General features: G+C 45.8%; 1 long non-coding RNA gene across 1 annotated transcript; it reads left to right on the top strand.

Moving 5' to 3' along the window:
• The first annotated feature begins 3,082 nt into the window (after positions 1-3,082).
• LOC125516252 lies at positions 3,083-3,575 on the top strand. Its single transcript, XR_007287323.1, has 3 exons — positions 3,083-3,187; positions 3,270-3,371; positions 3,537-3,575. It is a non-coding gene; the product is annotated as an uncharacterized LOC125516252 (long non-coding RNA).
• The last annotated feature ends 16,372 nt before the right edge of the window (positions 3,576-19,947 follow it).

Below are 19,947 nucleotides of genomic sequence, written 5' to 3'. Positions count from 1 at the left end.
CTTGCTAGTAGTTGAGGTTGTGTGTCGGTGCCCGGCATTCGTGTATCTTGCTTTGGGTGTGTGTGGTATCCATTTGTATCGGTTGCTTCGATGTATGTGATGGTTGTTTTACAATATAAACAGGGAAACTCTTTTTCTTTTGTTAATTGGCTTTCTTAAATGACGACGAATATACAAATATCAATGACGAGAACATTATAGGGGACGGCATCGAATCACCCCTTCATAATTCACGGATTTGGTGTTTTTTTCACCATGATATAACTTCTTACTAATAAATATTAGTATTCCCTCCATCTCGAAAATATTTACAATCTAGAAAATTTCCTCCAAAAATATTTTTTAAAACAAAAAATTACTTTCCCACCACCCAATTTAGGTGTACTTTTGTTTGCGCCAATATTTTTTAACCTCCCGCTAAAAGTCCCAAATTAGTGTCTTTGTTCCCACCAAAAAATTAGCCTCCCGCTAAATACCTTTATAACAACCCACGAATATATAATTGTAGATCAAATCACGGCGTCTTCACGGGCGATTGGATCTGAGCCCTCATCTCTGTTCATCTGTGCTGCCGGTGTCATGACGGCGTCAACAGAGCGAACCACAGCAGCTGCACGGCGTCAGGTTAGTCCTCCCGATCTCCTCCCTCGCTGAAAAATCCAGTTCCCCTCGATCTCCCCCTCCTCCCTCCCCTCTGCGCCGCCCGCCTCCGTCCGGGATCAAACCCCCCTCCCCCGCGAGCTCCTCCTCGATGCGCGGCTCTCTCGATCCCGATCCATTCAGAGGGGCTGCCCCTTCTCTCCTCGCTCGCCGCTTGGTCGTAGAAAAGAAGTCCGGGCAAGGGACATGGCCGCCGCCGGTGGCATTTTCCCATCGCGCCTCGATTTGGCCGCCTCGGCGGAGGCGCTCGCGGCCTGGAGGGTCGGCAGAGCGCCTCACCTTGGCCTGGAGGCTGGCCGCCATGGAGCTCGCCTCGGCCTAGAACTGGGGCTCGACGGGGCCTCCCAGCCCAGTTCATGGCCGTAGCCGTTTCGGCTGTGCACGCCGGCGTCGTGACGTGGTGGCCAGGCGCTGGTTGCTGCATCACCCGACCCCAGCGTGCTTTCAGGCCTCTCCGGCATCTCTGCTCCTGGTTCGCTCTGTTTCCTCGTGGAGACCAAAGGGGGTCGTGACCCCCCCTCCAAAACTGTATTTTGTTACTAATTACTAAGCGTTTTGGTGCAGCCCATCCGTGGATCATCTCTTGCCAATTTAATTATTATCTACATTGGTTTTTGAGCATTAGATCCATTAACTGAAAGGTATAGACGTAATCTGTATGTACAAAGCCTGTGTTGTTAAGATGACAAATCGACGACTGCCGATGAGATGACTGCCATATGTTCGATTACCTTGTAAATTCATGTCATTCGTATATGTTTTTATGCATATTTTTCTGCCAGTTTACAAATTGCCCCCCCTCCCCTGCCCTATAGCTTGTCACGGTACGCCACTAGCTGTTTGAGCACCACTATGTAGATATTAGATGATATATGTGCGTCAACAGAGCAGAGGATTCAGGTTTAGTCATCCTCTGCATTGCATTTGACTCTGATTACTATAAGATGATTTTTAATAGATATTTGGTCTTACACGAGTCACATTGGAAATGTTTTTTCCTATTGATTTAGAGTAGTATTTTCATGAACAACCTATCACTGATACATCGCCTTTCATGTCATTGACATATGCTTAATACTTCTGAATAACGTATGTCAAGAGAACCTAGGATTTAGGTTTAGTGCATCCTCTGCATGTTATTCAGACCACTATAATATGAGTTTTTAATAGACATTTTGTTTTTATTGCTTTCTTATATCGTGTTGCACCTTTATCTAGTTGGAATAATCAACATAGATTTATACTTTTAATAGATGTATTGTGCTTCTTCTTAAATTGACTCAAAATTTTATGTCTGGTTTACCTACACAAGGGCACAATGATGAATTTTACGGAGGATGCTCCTGGTACACAACATCCTTACCTCATAATCACCTATCTGAATGGTGCAGAACATCAATGCTTTGTTAATGCTAAGTCCCATGATTGTTTTTGTGTGCAATAAAGAAAGGCTATGTTCTTTTAACAAGGATGGAAAGTATAACGGCATACAAAAACCAACATGGACAACCCAGATCTAGTAAATTGTTTAGCATTTGCTATAATGCATAAAATCTTGATGTGGGTTAAATAGCTAAACCTTCAAGACTGCTAAATCTTTGACAGGAACTCCAGAACAATCTGACACTCCAGTGTCTGCTAATGACATGTGTTCCCTTGCTGAATGGCCATCCCATGCTCGCCGCAACCATGCGCTACTACAGGATGGTACTTGCTTTCATTTACATTTGTGTCATCATTTCTTACAATCTAATACCGAGTAATACAATTTTTCTTGTATGATTTGGGCTGTAGAAGCTGGTGGACAGAAGAAGAAAGGGCGAGGTGTTCTAAAAGGTTTTAAAGCATCTAAGAAGCGTTTTGCCAATGGATCTGCAAAGCTAAATATTACATTCCCTGAAAAATTGGGTGGTACAGTAGGAATGAACTATCGTTCGTTCAAGGATGACGTGGTAGTCATAATGAAAAGAAAGCTACCACTCATTGGAGTTAGGACGTGGTCGGACATTCACCCTACCATTCATCGACTCATTGTTGCAGATATGATAGTGCGTAGAACCTTTTTCACATGTGTTATCTTATTTTACCATCGATAATGCACTACTTATGTATATTTATTTGCTGTATGCTTTACAGGACATATGGGACCTGGAAGATACACCAGAAACAGAAGAAAAAGTTCTCAAAATTGCGAAAGAGCGATATAGAGGCTGGCGATCAACTCTAAGCTCCACTTATAAGGCATACAAAACAGATACAGCTAGATTGGCTAATCTGCCGGAAGATTTGCAACCAAAAGAGTGGGAATGGATGATTGAGTACTTTGGCACTGATTCAAAATTTCAGGTTATCTCTAAGATCACAGTTTGTCTATTATGTGTTAAGATGAAATGGCTAGTCTCACTGGTTATATTTGGTTTCAATGAATTGATAGGATCGCATCCAAACGAACGCTGATAACCGTAAGAAGCAGAAGACAAAACACATAATCGGATCAAAATCTTACTCGCAAGTTAGTTTTGAGAAGGTATGAGTCCAACTAAATATGTATGCCTCGCTGCTAAATATGGTGTCATGTTTCAAGCATCTCATTGGTATATTACTTGCAGAGAAACTTGGAAACTGGAGAAGAGCCAGATTGTATTGCTCTGTGGGAACTCACCCACACGAACGATGGAACATGGTCTAACACAGATTCCCAGAAAGTTTACGTGAGTACACTGACTTTTGGTTATTCTATAGTTAGTCAATGATGTGCATTCGGCATGTTTCATCATCAGATGCGATTATTCATGCATTGGACCGTGTTATTCTTGTTTCATCTTTTATAGTGTCAATATTGATGCTGCACCTATAATTGTTCCTTCCATTTTTAGGACAAAGCACTTCAAGAGGTTAAAATCAAAGAAACTGAAGGTCCACTTTCAAGTGAGCAGAAAAACAATATTTTCCAGACCGCTTGCAAAGACACTCTGGAATGCAAGTCATCGCAGCCTCGTGGGTACGGATACATGGCCAAAACATCAACTGGTTCTGAAAGGTTTCGTATCCAGATCGAAGAGCAAGCTCGTATCCAGATGGGAACCCAATAGGTGATTACAGTCATATGCTTCCGACCTTGTAAGATGTATGTTGCTTAATTGCATTGCTAAAAGTGCACTTCTATTTACAGGTGCCTACGAAGAGGGTTGACAAAGAAAATAGTAATCCAAACTTGCAAAATATTCTTTTACAGAGATCTAGTCCTAATAAGACTCCAGGTTCAAGGCCAACTGCTATTTCTTCAAATGTGCTCATACAAGCTGCAACAAGGCATTCTCGAATGTTTAAAGCAATGGTAAGTCACAACCTTGCTTACCTGCATTTTATATGTCATTGGTCTTCATAATTAGCTAGCTGATTCTTCTCTTTTACCATGTGTTGTTGCTGCATCGAGTCACAACTTAAACGGAAATGGAATATGTGCTAGCCAGGGACATGAACTTAACTGAAACTATACATCTAGTCATAACTTAAATCAATAGTAGAAGCTTTTAGTAGATGTACGATCGGATGATGGCACCATTCTGTATGCACGAGCAGGATGTCATGAGCATGCGCGTGATGCCTTCGCTGATGAGTCCATTGCAATGTCCCATGCAGTATCTCTTGCCGCTGATATGGGGGTCGTGAGGGTCGTTTTTTAAACAGACTCGCAACTCCTGATGGAAGCACTTAATATCAATAAGGTTGACTTGTCAGCCCATGCTGATGTTATTGAGGATACCAAGTACCCGCTCAAATTATGGTTTTCTTATTATGAAATAAATGTATGCCGTCGCTAACTGTGTTGCTCATGAGCTTGCTAGTCTTGGTAGGATGTTAGAACCTAACCACTGTTTGGAATGGGAGGCTGATGTACCAGCCCTTGTGGCTGTGCTTTGGGTGATTCAGCCCGGCACCGTTAAGTTCAAAGCAATGTTTTTTTCTCAAAAAGAAGCTTTTAGTAGATGTACTTGTGGTTATGCTTCAGATATTTACACTTGTATAGTTGTTCTGATCCCTTAGTTACATGCTTGCTGACACAGTATTAGTCCAGTTAGTCTGGCGATAGTTTTTAACAATGGGGCTGGAATAATTGTATGACGTATGTTATGTTCGACTAATTAACTAGAACTTTTTTTATTTCTTGATTGCAGGATCCAAAGAACTAGCTGGACTGGACTCTAGATCACGGGCAGTTTAGTCTTCGAAGTTAATTAGGATGGCTAAATTACATTTGAGTTTCATTAGATGGATATTTGCTATGAGAATTATGAATTTTGTGAATCTGCATATTATACGTATGGTTTTGAATATTGTAATAGAAATCCTGTATTTTTTAATGGTTGCAATAGACTATTACCACAACCCACTTTCGGTTGCCACATGCTAGCACCACTAAAAATATTGTGTTGCGTTATATCTCATTTGCTACGCCTTTCTGTTTTGTTGCACTAGGATGTTGCAACGGAGCACTTTATATTGTTGTAATAGCTTGGCGCCACAAAAATTTCACGATGCGATAACAGTTTGGCGCCACCGATAACAGTTTGGCGCCACCAAAGTAAGTTTGTTCAAATAGAGTATCGCCACGGAAAGTATAGATTGTCGCAATAATTTCTTGCTACAAAGTTTTTACCTATTGTGATACCTATTTATCACCATAAAAACAAGTATGTTGCAATTTCCTGTTACGACGATTCGAATATTTGTTGCCATAAGGTAATGCCACAAGCGTAGTGGGTTGTGGCAACATGCCTAATGCCACGAAAACAAGGATTGTTGCCATAGTTTATTGCCACAAGTATGGTGGGTCGTGGCAACATGCCTAATGCCACGAAAACAAGGATTGTTGCCATAGTTTGTTACCACAATTGACTATTGCCACGGAAGAGTATTGCGCCACGAAATGGCCGTCGTTGGCATAGGTTGTTGCCACAAATGTCTATTGCTACGAGATATCAGTCTCCACAATTCGTTACATGTTGCATTAAAGCTATCTCCACAAATCAAATTGTGGCATCAGGTGAGTGTTGCCACGGGAAAACATGTGGCAACTTCCCGTATGGTTGTTGCATTAGCACACTTTATTACCACAATTCCTTTTTCGTGGTATTAACCTATTACCATGTGTCCAGTCGCAACGGCTGCCAACGAATGTCGTTTCATGGCAACAAGTACTTATCGCCACGAAACAACATGTATTGCAACAAACGGTTTTGTTGCAATAGACCCGAATCCTTGTCTGTTTTTCACTAAGTCTGAGAATCTGTTATAACTTTCAATCTTGTCTTAATGATTGCCATTGATTTAGAGGTTATATGGAGATGCTTAGTAATCATGTTTTTCTATGCTTAAACTTTAATTTAATGCCACTCTTTTGTTTGCCATGATCTTGCATTTTAGCATGTTTTTTCATGCCTCCAACATGTCAACATGTTATCCCTGCTCACATGTATGCCCCGTTTTTCACTGTCATAATCTATGTTATAAAGTTGCCTTTTGCTTTGATCATGTTGGATTAATACTGATGCCTATGAACCTGAACCTTGATTTTATTTGAAGCATGTAATCTGTACATTGAGTGCATGTCAAGTTTGTGTCCATATGTTTCATGTAGCATGTTGTTTCCTTGATTGCAAAGTGCTTAGTTGCTGTTTAGGGCAGATTGTGTTTGAAACTTGTATTGAGTGTATCTGCTGAACCGTGGCTCCATTTGGAGCATGCTCTAGATCAAACTTGCTTGGTTTTGCATTTAGTTTCATCATGCCATGTTGCATCCATGTTTTGGAGTGCTTGTGATTGTGTTTGTAAGCATTTTGCATCAATGCCATGTTTTACTTGTTTGCTCATATTTTCTAGGTCGCAGCTCCGAATTAAATGAACTTTGTATATAACTTGACTAGAAAGATGCGTAGATCATCATGGTGCACTTTTACTTGCTGTTTAACCACTTCAACTAACATGTTATTCAGATCTTGTCCGATTTCTAAATTTACATACGAGGACTTACCGGAGTTGTTATATGTTGTTTCCGGCCTCATTTAAACTTGCTTTTATGTGATGTTCTTGTATGCATCATCTCTTGCCATGAGTAGCATCATATAGCATTGTCATGCATCATACTTGGTTGAGCATCTTGTCATGTTTTGTATTGTGTGTTTACCATGTTGTTTGCTTCTTTCCGGTTGTGCTTCTTCTCGATAGTTCCTGTCTCGTTGCGATCGTGAGGATTCGTTCGACTACGTGGGTTCGTCTTCTTCATGGACTCGATCTTCTTCCTAGTGGGATTTCAGGCAATATGAAAGTCACCTTAGATCTCACTACTATCTTTGCTATGCTAGTTGTCTCTATGCTATCGCTATGTCGCGCTACCTACCACTTGTTTATCAAGCCTCGCAAATTGCCATGATAGCCTCTAACCTTTTCCACCATCCCAGCAAACCGTTGTTTGGCTATGTCATCGCTTTGCTCAGCCCCTCTTATAGAGTTGCTAGTTGCAGGTGGAGTTGTAGGTTGTTCCATGTTGGAACATGGATATCATCGGTATCATGGGATATCACAATATCTCTCATTTAATTAATGCATCTATATACTTGGTAAAGGGAGGAAGGCTTGGCCTTTTTCCTGGTGTTTTGTTCCACTCTTGCTGCCCTAGTTTCTGTCATACCGGTGTTATGTTCCTTGATTTTGTGTCCCTAACACGATGAGGGTTTATGGGACCCTCTTGATAGTTCGCTTTGAATAAAACTCTTCCAGCAAGGCCCAACATTGGTTTTACCATTTGCCTAATAACAACTAAAACTTGCTTAGGGATGGGCTAGCACCCGAGGACTCTTAATCAATCCCCGGGCCAATGGTCCTCATGAGTGTTGGTCCAAACCGCGCGATGTCCGGTGCCCTCTGGGCAACCAGGGTCTCAGCCAACCTGACGTCTGGCCCGTCTTGTGTACCCTGAGAACGAGATACGTGCGACTCCTATCAGGCTAGGTCGGTGCATCGGGAGGTCTTGCTGGGTTTGTTTTACCATTGTAGAAATGTCGTGTGCAACGGGATTCCGAGTCTGATCGGAGGGTCCGGCGATGGAGGATTGTCTCCGCGGATCGTTAGCTTGTCATGGGCTAAGTTGGGACACCCCTGCAGGGTTTAAACTTTCGAGAGTCGTGCCCGTGGTTATGTGATAGATGGGAATTTGTTAATATCTGGTTGTAGTCGACTTGAAGTAAACTCAATTAAAATACACCAACCACATGTGTAACCGTGCCTGTATCTTTTCGTGGAAGTTCGAGAGGAGAACACGGTTGGGTTATGTTTGAATGTAAGTAGTTCAGGATCACTTCTTGATCATTACTAGTTTGCGACCGTTGCATAGTTTCTCATCTTAATCTTGTACTCGTAAGTTAGCCACCATACAATGCTTAGCCGCTTGCTGCAACCTCACCACTTATCCTTTCCATACCCATTAAGCTTTGCTAGTCTTGATACCCATGGTAATGGGATTACTGAGTCCTCGTGGCTCACAGTTTACTGCAACAATAGTTGCAAGTACAGGTAATGCGATGATCATGACGTGAGAGCGATGTTTACTTATTTTGGAGTTCTTCTTCTGCATCTTCTCTGATTGAGGGTTAGGTTCCTGGTCGGCAGCCTATGCTAGCAGGTTGGATGTCGTTTGAGTTTCTGCTTGTGTTTCATCTATAGTCAGATGTTGTTCTCATGTATGATGTTTGTTGTATTCTGGTGGCGTTGTATGCCTTTTCTTTGTATCGCCAACTAATATGTAATGGTATGATGTAATGATTTCCACCTTGCAAAAGCATTTCAATATGCGGCTCTATCCTTGGTGGGACCTTCGAGTTCCTCTCGGATAGGATCGCATATTGGGCGTGACAGCAGTTATCCCCACGGAACTCATTTATGGATCCCCTCGAGTGCTTGCCCACGATGAAGTAGCGCAAGATTAGCACCGGCGTGATGACGTTGTGCTACTCGAGGAGAACCGTGTCCAGGCTGCTACGCGTGCTACACTACCAACAAGCCCTGCGCCGCTATCACAGCCACAGGGTTCATGCCCCGTGTTTTGAGGAAGGTGACCTTGTCCTTAGGCGCGTTCAGTCCACCAAGGGTACAAACAAGTTTTCTCCGAAGTGGGAAGGCCCTTAACTGGTGGTACGAGTCACCAAACCCGGCGCAGTCCGTCTAGAGACCAGAGATGGCACTCAGCTGCCAAACTCATGGAATATTGAGCATCTACGCAAGTACTACCCGTATGGCGCGAGGCTGTCGGGCACTGCCCGGCAGCCACCCTTTTGTATAAGCCTTGCCTCAGCTGCATGTAACCCCTTGTAGAAAGCCGGTGCGATGACCCCATGCAAGAGAAAATAAAGAGGCGTTGTAGGGGGGCCCCAACTAAGATTGGATGCATGCATGAGCACACCAAGATCACTTCATAAGCATTTCATCAACATTTGCATATGCATATAGATAGGATTGCATCCTGCATTCTTTCTCATCTACACGAAGTTGCAGGCTCCTGCCGTGAACTTAGCTTCGACAAGGGATGAGAAGATTGCACGGCACAGCGATCCCCGGCAAGCCAAACAGATAAGTTTTACCTCTTGTCCATTAGTGTTCTGTAAAGCTATAACTTTGCATGAGAAAACCTCGCCCCTCTTTTGAAACTTAGGTACTCCCATCCATGACTCGAACGTTGCTGTAGTCAGATTGGTCGCAGTGGCCTTTGGTAAAAAGGAGCTGGCGGGGGGCTGGCCCCTCTGTCTTTCCCCCGGCAGACAAACAAGGTGCCGGCAGGATATCCTGCTGGGGAAAACTCGTGTATTTTCATTAAAGAGGCACTACACCTCTACATGGACATACACATGCACGGGTTCTCGGCAAGGTTCATCTTTTTCATTTATATGCTAATACAAGTACAAGCATTATCGAACACAAAGATGGACTTGAGAGATTACATTATTTGAATTAAAATTTGGCGATTTCCTACAGATTTAAGATTGAAAAAAGATAAGTGCCCCGTGATCCTCTCTTTTCGTTTTCCCTCCTTCATGCACTGCAGTGGAAGGAGGAAAAGACGAGAAAAGGAGCACCCAAGCAGGATCCAACCCCGGTCCCATCAGGGCCCGTCAGGAGCGGCCCGACAAGACCGGGAGTGATGAGGCCGCGAAGAGGAGTGCGGGGGATGGGGCGACGCCTTCTGGTCGCCGCCTCTAGAGCCAGCAAGAAGCCCCGGCTTGAGCGCCGGTGGAGTCATCCACTAAAGCTCAGCCGGAAGAATGTTGGAGGCGAGGAGAAGGCACCAAGAGAACATCCCTCCCCGGCTATCACCCGAAGAGGCTGGTGATGACGGTGCCGGGGAGGGAGGGGAAGAGGGGAAAGACAAGGCGGCAGGTCGACGGTCGGAGGTGAAGGCATCCACGCCATCGTACTCTGACCTGACCCCCTGCCACCCGCCTTCTCCTCACCACCGCTGCTCTCGGGAAGCGCCAAGACTCCGGTCCTATGCCTCCAGCAGAGAAACATCAAGCAGCTGGAATGACCGGGGGGCTTGAGACGTGCCGCTCCCCTCCTTGGTGTGCAGGAAGGCGCACCTCTCATCGACAACAGCCCCAAGACCTCCGGGTGGGGAAATGCTGGGATTACCAACGATCTCCAGCCGCGCCTCCTGGCCGAGCCTCGAAGAGACCAAGAGATTCACCACGCCAAGGACCAGGCTCACTCCCCGAGCGTCAGCACCACCATGAGGCAACAATAACCCCAATAGGGAGCCCAGGGTGATTCCCAGGCTCTTCTCTTCGGCATCGCCGGCGGAAGCTGAGAACAAGGGAAGAAGATGGGGAATGCAAAGATGGATGACTCCACCCTCCTCCGCCCAACTATGTGGTTTTTAGTGCACCTGAATTTTAACCTCTGTCGTTGCCGACCAATTATATCCTTTAAGATGGCTAGCTTTGGGCTTCACCCAGTCTGAGGTAGTAACTCGGATGACCCGGTAGTAACAATCACAGAGGTGCTACCTTTACCGCCTTGCCGAACGATCGAGAACATAGGGGTATGCACAGGAGCCAGGCAACCTTGCTTGGCCAAAATCTTAAGTCAAATTGATGAATATTTATGGCATTATAACGATAATTATGGAAGGCAACGCTTGCATACTGAATACAAATGCTGATGATATGTTTATTTTAACTCTGTTGCGACCGTTTATCAGACGAAAGTGGCCCATCGTCGGCTTCCACCCCCTTGAAGATGCTATGCAGGTTGTTTCCGCAATAACAAAACAACCCTTAGCCGACGTCTCGGTGCCCAAAGGCAGTTGTGTTAGCGGAAACGAGGCAATCAGATATGCGGGCTTTATAACTCTCACTTAGTCATAGGAGCTTAAAGTTGGGAGGCCAGTTAATAGCCCCCGGTTAATGTTCAAAGATAGCCGAGGTTAAGTCGTAAACTCTGCGGTCAATGTTAAGAATGGCCCGTCATTTAACACGGGGTGACCTCTATCTATCTTATAGTTTAACATACTCATCGGATCGCTGACCAGTTTACACTTATTGTGACAATCAGTTTTCGGCTTTCTCCACTGAGGCACTTAACCATGCTAGCTGGAAGCACAATCGTAGTGGTTCTCCCTTTGCGCACCTAGCCAAACAAAGTGGAACGTAGGAGGCAAGCACAGGAGCCGGGCAACCCAACTATTGACCGAAGACACAATTCGAAACCGATGCATATAAAGTAATATCCGAGAACATTTTGCCGAGGACTCCTGCAATTACCTTGGCTTTTGGTGGGTTCAGCTCAAGTCACAACCCCCCGTTGATATTGTCGATGCTTAAAAAGTGTCTGGTAGTGTACCGCGGTATTTATGCTCGGACCCAACACCGAGGTGCAGGTCGGTAGGAAAAATGCCAAACTATGGGTCGAAAAAGATTTCCCAAGCTGGATTATTAGGCAGGGTACCTCGGTCAAGAGGATGCCCCGCCTCATAAAAGAAAAACACACAAATATATCAAAAGTGCCATAAGCTTAAAAAACCAAATAACTTATGCAGAAACTCTACGTCTGAACTAAATCAAGCTTTTTTTTGGTGCCAATCCGAAAATTGGTCTTAAAATTAGTTTGCGCTTCCGTCGTGCTTTAACATGACACATCCGATCTCAAGACTTCGACTGGGTCAGCCTTCGACTTCAACCTCCTATCCCTAAGGCGGAGTGCTTCTCAAGCCAGTTTAGCAAACTAAAATCGAGCGGCTTTAGAGAGACACCAGGCTATCCGGCTATTGACCACATACTCGAGTCGAGGAAGGAGTGATAGAAAAAGACTTTGCAACGAACAAGAAGAAAACACATTTGTTATAAAATGGTTCATATAAATTTTAAGAGCCCCTAGTTAACATGGCTAAAGGGAGTTTCTTATAACAAACAACTCACGTGAGCATGGTCGAAATGAACACAAATTAAAAAAACTTTGAGCTTGAAAGCGACTTAGCTAATTAATGTGTTCGGCGTTGATGACGCGGGTCGAGGTCCCAGCCTCCAAGCCAATCCCGAGGTGTCCGAGCAAAGAGCTCGGCTTGATGAAGTGGCGATGCCACACAATCGATGTGACGAGCCAAAGCCCCTGGTGCAGCCGAGGTGACGAAAACCCTCATGACCGAGGTGACGAGAAAAGAAGTGTTCAACAATCAATGTTTGAACAAACAACTTTATTCTTAACATGAGTATAATGTTTGGTTGAACTGAACAAGAATTAATAAATTGAAAGAAAAAACTGAGCATGGAGGCGACTTAGCTGGTTAATGTACTCGGTATTCTTCATGAGGTCCGAGCTCGTGCCGGGATGAAGACGTAGTTCGCAGCCTAGCCAAGGTCCAAGCCCCCCAGCTCAAGTTGGCCGAGCGAGGAGCTCAGCTTGATGAGGTGGGCATGCCGCACAGTCGATGTGGCGAGGTGAAGCCCCCAGTCCAGCTAACATGATGAAGCTGGTCGGCTGGTGATGCCGAAGTCATCGGAGTAGGTTGATGAAGAGATGGCGAAGCCCCCGGTCTAGCCTAGGTGACGGGGCAGGTTGGTAGTGTGACGTTTGCAGCACCGTGCTAGCCAAGGTGTCGAAGCAGGTCGACGTGGTGAACATCGGCTTGGTTGGCCGTATTAGTATCTGGGATTTCTTCGGAGTTGTCCTCTGGTACACTAGTGCGAGGGGCGAGCCCAACCAGGGTTGACTCCTGGTGTTTGGACGCCGAAGTCACATTCAGACTTGAAGCTGGATTCAGCACAAGAGAGGTGAGTCCGTCTGGAATTGACTCCCGATCTTCGGACGTAGAGGTCGCATTCAGGTGTGAAGAAGTAATAGCGCGGTGATGCCGACGCAGGCCAGATCTTGTGAGGCAGTCGATGCCCGCTTGCTGAAGTGACCATGCAGCGATGTCTGGCAATGATGTTGGTGATGATTTAGCCTTCAAGATCCCGAACTCTTGTTCGGCTTGCCAAGATGATGATCCGATAAGGTTGGGCTCGGTCGATGAAGCGATGATCCGTGTGGCGCAGGCCGGTAGCCATGCAGCAACGTTGTCGGGCTGGTTTGTCACCGGCGCGATGGTGAAGATTATATTGGAAAAGACTTTAAAATTAGTGGGATATGTTTGAGAACAAAATACAATACCCCATACAAAACTTCCTTCAAAAAGGATATCCGAAATCCCGTTCATAGAAAAAGATGAACTCGAGTCGGATTCCTTCTCGCGCAAAAAACAGATCTGAAAATAGATGCGCTCATCGGAGGCTTGCCAGAGTTTGAACAATTAGATCGTGCTGAAATTTTGAGGGGTGGTAGATATAGGAATTCTGCAGCCGATCAATGGTTGGATCTTCCAAAGGACGTCCGAGCTAGATGCTGGACACCACGCTCCAAACTGGTCCAGATTCCCATCCAGATTCGACAGGGCTCTGATATATCGGAGATCGGAGGAGATTGCTCCATCGGAATGGGACAAAATTTTACATTGTTGTTGTAGACTCAATTCCCCACAATTCCACTAAAGGAATCGTCCAAGTGATGCTCGAGGAGGTGGTGATAGCGGATACAAGTTGACTATTCGGAAAAACACCACGGTCCCCCGAGGGCAATGTTGACGTTGAGCCCCCGAGCTCCATGGATGATTCCTCCAAGATCATGATAGAGATCAGAGTTGATGTTGATGAAGGCCCTTGTCCGAACATGATGATTGGAGGCAGGGCACAGTCCTCGGTCAAACCAAGGTGACCAGTCAAGTCGGCGACCAAGAAGTCGATGTCGGAGATGATATGTAGGCGAGCCATTGATCTTTTGCCAATCACACAACATAACTCTCAATGAAAGCACCATTTTTGTTGTCAAAACCGGCAGATCTCAGGGTAGGGGGTCTCGAGCTGTGGATTCTCGAAACAATGGTAACAGGAATGAAGGATACAATGTTTTACCCAGGTTCAGGCCCTCTTGATGGAGGTAAAACCCTACATCCTACTCTTGTTTATATTGATGGAGTATCAAGTACAGAGTTGATCTCCTCGAGATCATATGTTGTGGTCTAAAACCTGAGGGTATGATGAATAATGTCATAATAATCTATCGACTAGCGTGGCCTCGGCTAATATAATGTAACAGAGGCCTAGGATAACAAGATTCCTAGTCGAATACGTCCGTGGAGAGGAGTCCTTGTCTTGATCATCAAGTCTTGTGGAATATTCCTTGTATGTGGCATGGGCTGCCCGAAGTGGACCATGAGTAAACCGCTATGGGGGTCCTCGGCCTGATCCACCTGGTCAGGAGACGACATGGTGAGTACCCCCTAGTCTAGGACACTGTCAGTACGTCAACCTTGGGTCCCTTCTATTGGAACTCTACGACAAGTCATCAAAAGGCGCAGCGCACTCCGAAGAGGTATGCCTCCCAGATTCCTTTCTAGTGTCCCTGCTATCCTTCTTATTTCCCTTTTTTTCCTTGGCAGGAACTGCTGCTGCTGTGGCCTCTGCCGCGACTGCGTCCCGATACATCTTATCCACACAAATGATTGCGTCCTTCTCATCTGACGGGATAGAAATGACTCCTACCGGCCCTGGCATCTTCAAGGTGTTGTAGGCATACTGGGATGCCGCCATGAATTTTGCCAGGGCTAGGTGTCCAAGGATCCCATTGTATGGCAGGGGGAGGTCGACCACATCAAACACAACCTTCTCAGTCCGATAGTTCAGCCCCCCCCCCAATGTCACTGGCAACGTGATCTTTCCCTTAGGATGACTCGTGCCGGGATTAACTCCTTGAAATGTGCCTGTGACCTTTAGTTCTTCCTCTGCTATCTGAAGTTTGCTGATAACCTTTGGGGAAATCAGATTTAACCCGGCCCCGCTGTCAACCAACATCTTTGTGACTTTGAGGTTGCGAATTGTTGGAGAGACCAACAATGGCAAACATCCCACCATAGTGGTGTGGTTGGGGTGGTCCTCTTCATGAAAGATGATGGGCATGCATTACCATCTGAGCGGCTTCTGGGATTCCGCCGCTGGATCCACAACATTGACCTCACACGCCCACCGTTTAAGATGGCGGTGAGAGGAGTGCAAAGATGCACCCCCTTCAATGCACATGGCGTCGGTGGCCTTCTGGAATTCCTGCTCGCTGGTTTCCTCTTCATCCCCTCCATCACTCTCATCATTGCAAACCTCCTTCTCTCGTCCCCTAGCGGGTTTTCCTTGGTTCTGAAAGGCCTTGCCGGGAAGATTTGCTTCACCGCCACGACCCTTACCGCCAGTACCATTCTGACCTTTCTCGTTATCACGCTTCTCATATTTGGCTCTCTGCCTCTTGACAAGCTACTCGACCTGATGACACTCTTGGAGATCATGGCCTTTGGTCCGATGGATCTTGCAGTATGACCCATCGCCTTCCCCAACCTTCTCGGCTGCAGCAGCCTCCCAGCAGTTAGCGCACACGGCAGCCTCCTTGCCGGGAGCTTCGGCCTTAGCCTTCTTGCTGGTACTGAGCATGCCCGATCCCTCAACAGTCATCAATGCCTTATCCGTGCGTCTCTTGTTTTGCTTCTTGCTCTTCTTCTTCTGACTGGTGGATTCATCATTATCCTCTGAGTCGATGTTGATGCAATCTTCCTCCCAAGGGGGTTTCCTTCTCTCGTCCATCCGCGCACACTTGTCCACCAAGGTGTAAAGATCCTTCACAGTCTTGGGCAACCATACATTCATCTTGGAACATATATTGCGGTTGTGCACATTGGACTGGAAGGCAGCTATCACAACTACTGGATGCATATTTGGGATATTCCTGTGCACTCTGCTGAATTTGTAAAAATACTTGCGGAGGGTCTCTCCTTTCTATTGGAGAAGCCGCAAGTCGCTGGGTCATCATGGTTCTTGATGGCCACCAGTGAAGGCGCCAATAAACTCATGGCACAGGTCAGCCCATGACGAACTAGAGTTCTCCGGCAACTGCATCAGCCAAGAACTCACATTGTACTTGAGTGCAAAAGGGAAGTAGTTGGAAAACACCTTTTCATCTCTTCCTCCAGTAGCCTGAACAACGATGGTGTAGATGCTCAATAATTCTGCCGGGTTCAGCCTTCCATCATACTTCTGTGGTATCTCTGGCTTGAACGTACGAGCGGATGGCCAACAGACTTGCCGTAGCTCACGTGTAAAGGCGGGGCACCCAACCTCGAAAGGCAGGCACGCACCGCCCTTGAGCATAGGCTCGTCGATGTTGAAACCATCGCACCTATTGGTACGGTGGTGGTCGTCGCAGCATCACTCGACGATGACGCGTGCGTCTCCCCTCCGCCTGTCCTCTAGTGCTCGCCGTTGGCCTGGACGTGCTCAAGGGTCAGAAGAGGCCAACGAGATGACGTCAGGTTCTGGATTCTGCCGCTCCCGCGCTGGTTGCCTTGGTGGGGACTGCACCATGTGGGTGGCCCCTTCCATACGACCAGCAGCGCGAGCCGTTGTCATCGCTTGGGGAGGCCGTGATGGACCAGCCTGTAGCAAGCCCCCAGCCTTTGCGAAGCCAATCAGGCTATGAATGGTGGCTCTCCATTCATCCATCTGATCAGCCGCCGGCGGACACCTCAACAGCAGCTAGGCACGTGCCATGGCCTACGTAACGGAGCTTGGCATCAGTGATGACAAGGCAGATCGTATCGTCGCCCGGCTTCTGATGGTGCCGGTGGTGACCGCTTCACTGTTGGGGAACGTAGTAATTTCAAAAAATTTCCTATGCACACGCAAGATCATGGTGATGCATAGCAACAAGAGGGGAGAGTGTTGTCTACGTACCCACACAGACCGACTGCGGAAGCGTTGACACAACGTAGAGGAAGTAGTCGTACGTCTTCGCGATCCAATCGATCAAGCACCGAAACTACGACACCTCCGAGTTCGAGCACACGTTCAGCTCGATGATGATCCCCGGACTCCGATCCAGCAAAGTGTCGGGGAAGAGTTCCGTCAGCACGACGGCGTGGTGACGATCTTGATGTACTACAGCAGCAGGGCTTCGCCTAAACTCCGCTACAGTATTATCGAGGACTATGGTGGCTGGGGGCACCGCACACGGCTAAGGAATAGATCACGTGGATCAACTTGTGTGTTTCTGGGGTGCCTTTGCCTCAGTATATAAAGGACCAAAAGGGGGGGAGGCTGGCCGGCCACATAGGGCGCGCCAGGAGAGTCCTACTCCCTCTGGGAGTAGGATTCCCCCCCAATCCTAGTTGGAATAGGACTCCTTGAGGGGGGAAAGAGAGAGAGGGGGCCGGCCACCTCTCCTAGTCCTAATAGGACTAGGGGAAGGGGGGAGGCGCACAGCCACCTTGGGCTGCCCCTTTCTCCTTTCCACTAAAGCCCACTAAGGCCCATATAGCTCCCGGGGGGTTCCGGTAACCTCCCAGTACTCCGGTAAAATCCCGATTTCACCCGGAACACTTCCGATATCCAAACATAGGCTTCCAATATATCAATCTTTATGTCTCGACCATTTCGAGACTCCTCGTCATGTCCGTGATCACATCCGGGACTCCGAACAACCTTCGGTACATCAAAATGCATAAACTCATAAGATAACTGTCATCGTAACCTTAAGCGTGCGGACCCTACGGGTTCGAGAACAATGTAGACATGACCGAGACATGTCTCCGGCCATTAACCAATAGCGGGACCTGGATGCCCATATTGGCTCCTACATATTCTACGAAGATCTTTATCGGTCAGACCGCATAACAACATACGTTGTTCCCTTTGTCATCGGTATGTTACTTGCCCGAGATTCGATCGTCGGTATCCAATACCTAGTTCAATCTCGTTACCGGCAAGTCTCTTTACTCGTTCTGTAATACATCATCCCGCAACTAACTCATTAGTTGCAATGCTTGCAAGGCTTATGTGATGTGCATTACCGAGAGGGCCCAGAGATACCTCTCCGACAATCGGAGTGACAAATCCTAATCTCGAAATACGCCAACCCAACATCTACCTTTGGAGACACCTGTAATGCTCCTTTATAATCACCCAGTTACGTTGTGACGTTTGGTAGCACAAAGTGTTCCTCCGGCAAACGGGAGTTGCATAATCTCATAGTCATAGGAACATGTATAAGTCATGAAGAAAGCAATAGCAACATACTAAATGATCGGGTGCTAAGCTAATGGAATGGGTCATGTCAATCAGATCATTCAACTAATGATGTGATCCCGTTTATCAAATAACAACTCATTGTTCATGGTTAGGAAACATAACCATCTTTGATTAACGAGCTAGTCAAGTACAGGCATACTAGTGACACTCTGTTTGTCTATGTATTCCACACATGTATTATGTTTCCGGTTAATACAATTCTAGCATGAAATAAACATTTATCATGATAAAGGAAATAAATAAATAAACTTTATTATTGCCCTCTAGGGCATATTTCCTTCAGAGTCTCCCACTTGCACTAGAGTCAATAATCTAGATCACATCACTATGTGATTAACATCAATAGTTCACATCATCATGTGATTAACACCCATAGTTCACATCGCCATGTGACCAACACCCAAAGGGTTTACTAGATTCAGTAATCTAGTTCACATCGCTATGCGATTAACACCCAAAGAGTACTAAGGTGTGATCATGTTTTGCTTGTGAGAGAATCTTAGTCAACGGTCTTTCACATTCAGATCCATTATGTATTTTGCAATTTTCTATGTGTACAATGCTCTGCACGGAGCTACTCTAGCTAATTGCTCCCACTTTCAATATGTATCTAGATCGAGACTTAGAGTCATCTAGATCAGTGTCAAAACTTGCATCGACGTAACCCTTTACGGCGAACCTTTTTGTCACGTCCATAATCGAGAAACATATCCTTATTTCACTAAGGATAATTCTGACCGCTGTCCAGTGATCTACTCCTAGATCACTATTGTACTCCCTTGCCAAATCAGTGCAGGGTACACAATAGATCTGGTATACAACATGACATACTTTATAGAACCTATGGCCAAGGCATAGGGAATGACTTTCATTCTCTTTCTATCTTCTGCCGTGGTCGGGCTTTGAGTCTTACTCAACTTCACACCTTGTAATACAGGCAAGAACTCTTTCCTTGACTGCTCCATTTTGAACTACTTCAAAATCTTGTCAAGGTATGTACTCATTGAAAAAACTTATCAAGCGTCTTGATCTATCTCTATAGATCTTGAAGCTCAATATGTAAGCAGCTTCACCGAAGTCTTTCTTTGAAAAACTCCTTTCAAACAGTCCTTTATGCTTTACAGAATAATTCTACATTATTTCCGATCAACAATATGTCATTCACATATATTTATCAGAAATGCTGTAGTGCTCCCACTCACTTTCTTGTAAATACAGGCTTCACCGCAAGTCTGTATAAAACTATATGCTTTGATCAACTCATCAAAGCGTATATTCCAACTCTGAGATGCCTGCACCAGTCCACAGATGGATCGCTGGAGCTTGCACAATTTGTTAGCACCTTTCGGATTGACAAAACCTTCTGGTTGCATCATATACAACTCTTCTTTAATAAATCCATTAATGAATGCAGTTTTGTTTACCTATTTGCCAGATTTCATAAAATGCGGCAATTACTAACATGATTCGGACAGACTCAAGCATAGATACGAGTGAGAAACTCTCATCGTAGTTAACACCTTGAACTTGTCGAAAACCTTTTTGCGACAATTCTAGCTTTGTTAGATAGTAACACTACTAT

Source organism: Triticum urartu, chromosome 6, assembly GCF_003073215.2.
Source record: "Triticum urartu cultivar G1812 chromosome 6, Tu2.1, whole genome shotgun sequence".
Lineage (NCBI taxonomy): Eukaryota > Viridiplantae > Streptophyta > Magnoliopsida > Poales > Poaceae > Triticum > Triticum urartu.
Note: the sequence above shows the minus strand (reverse complement) of the source record. Positions and strands in the feature narration are given on the sequence as shown.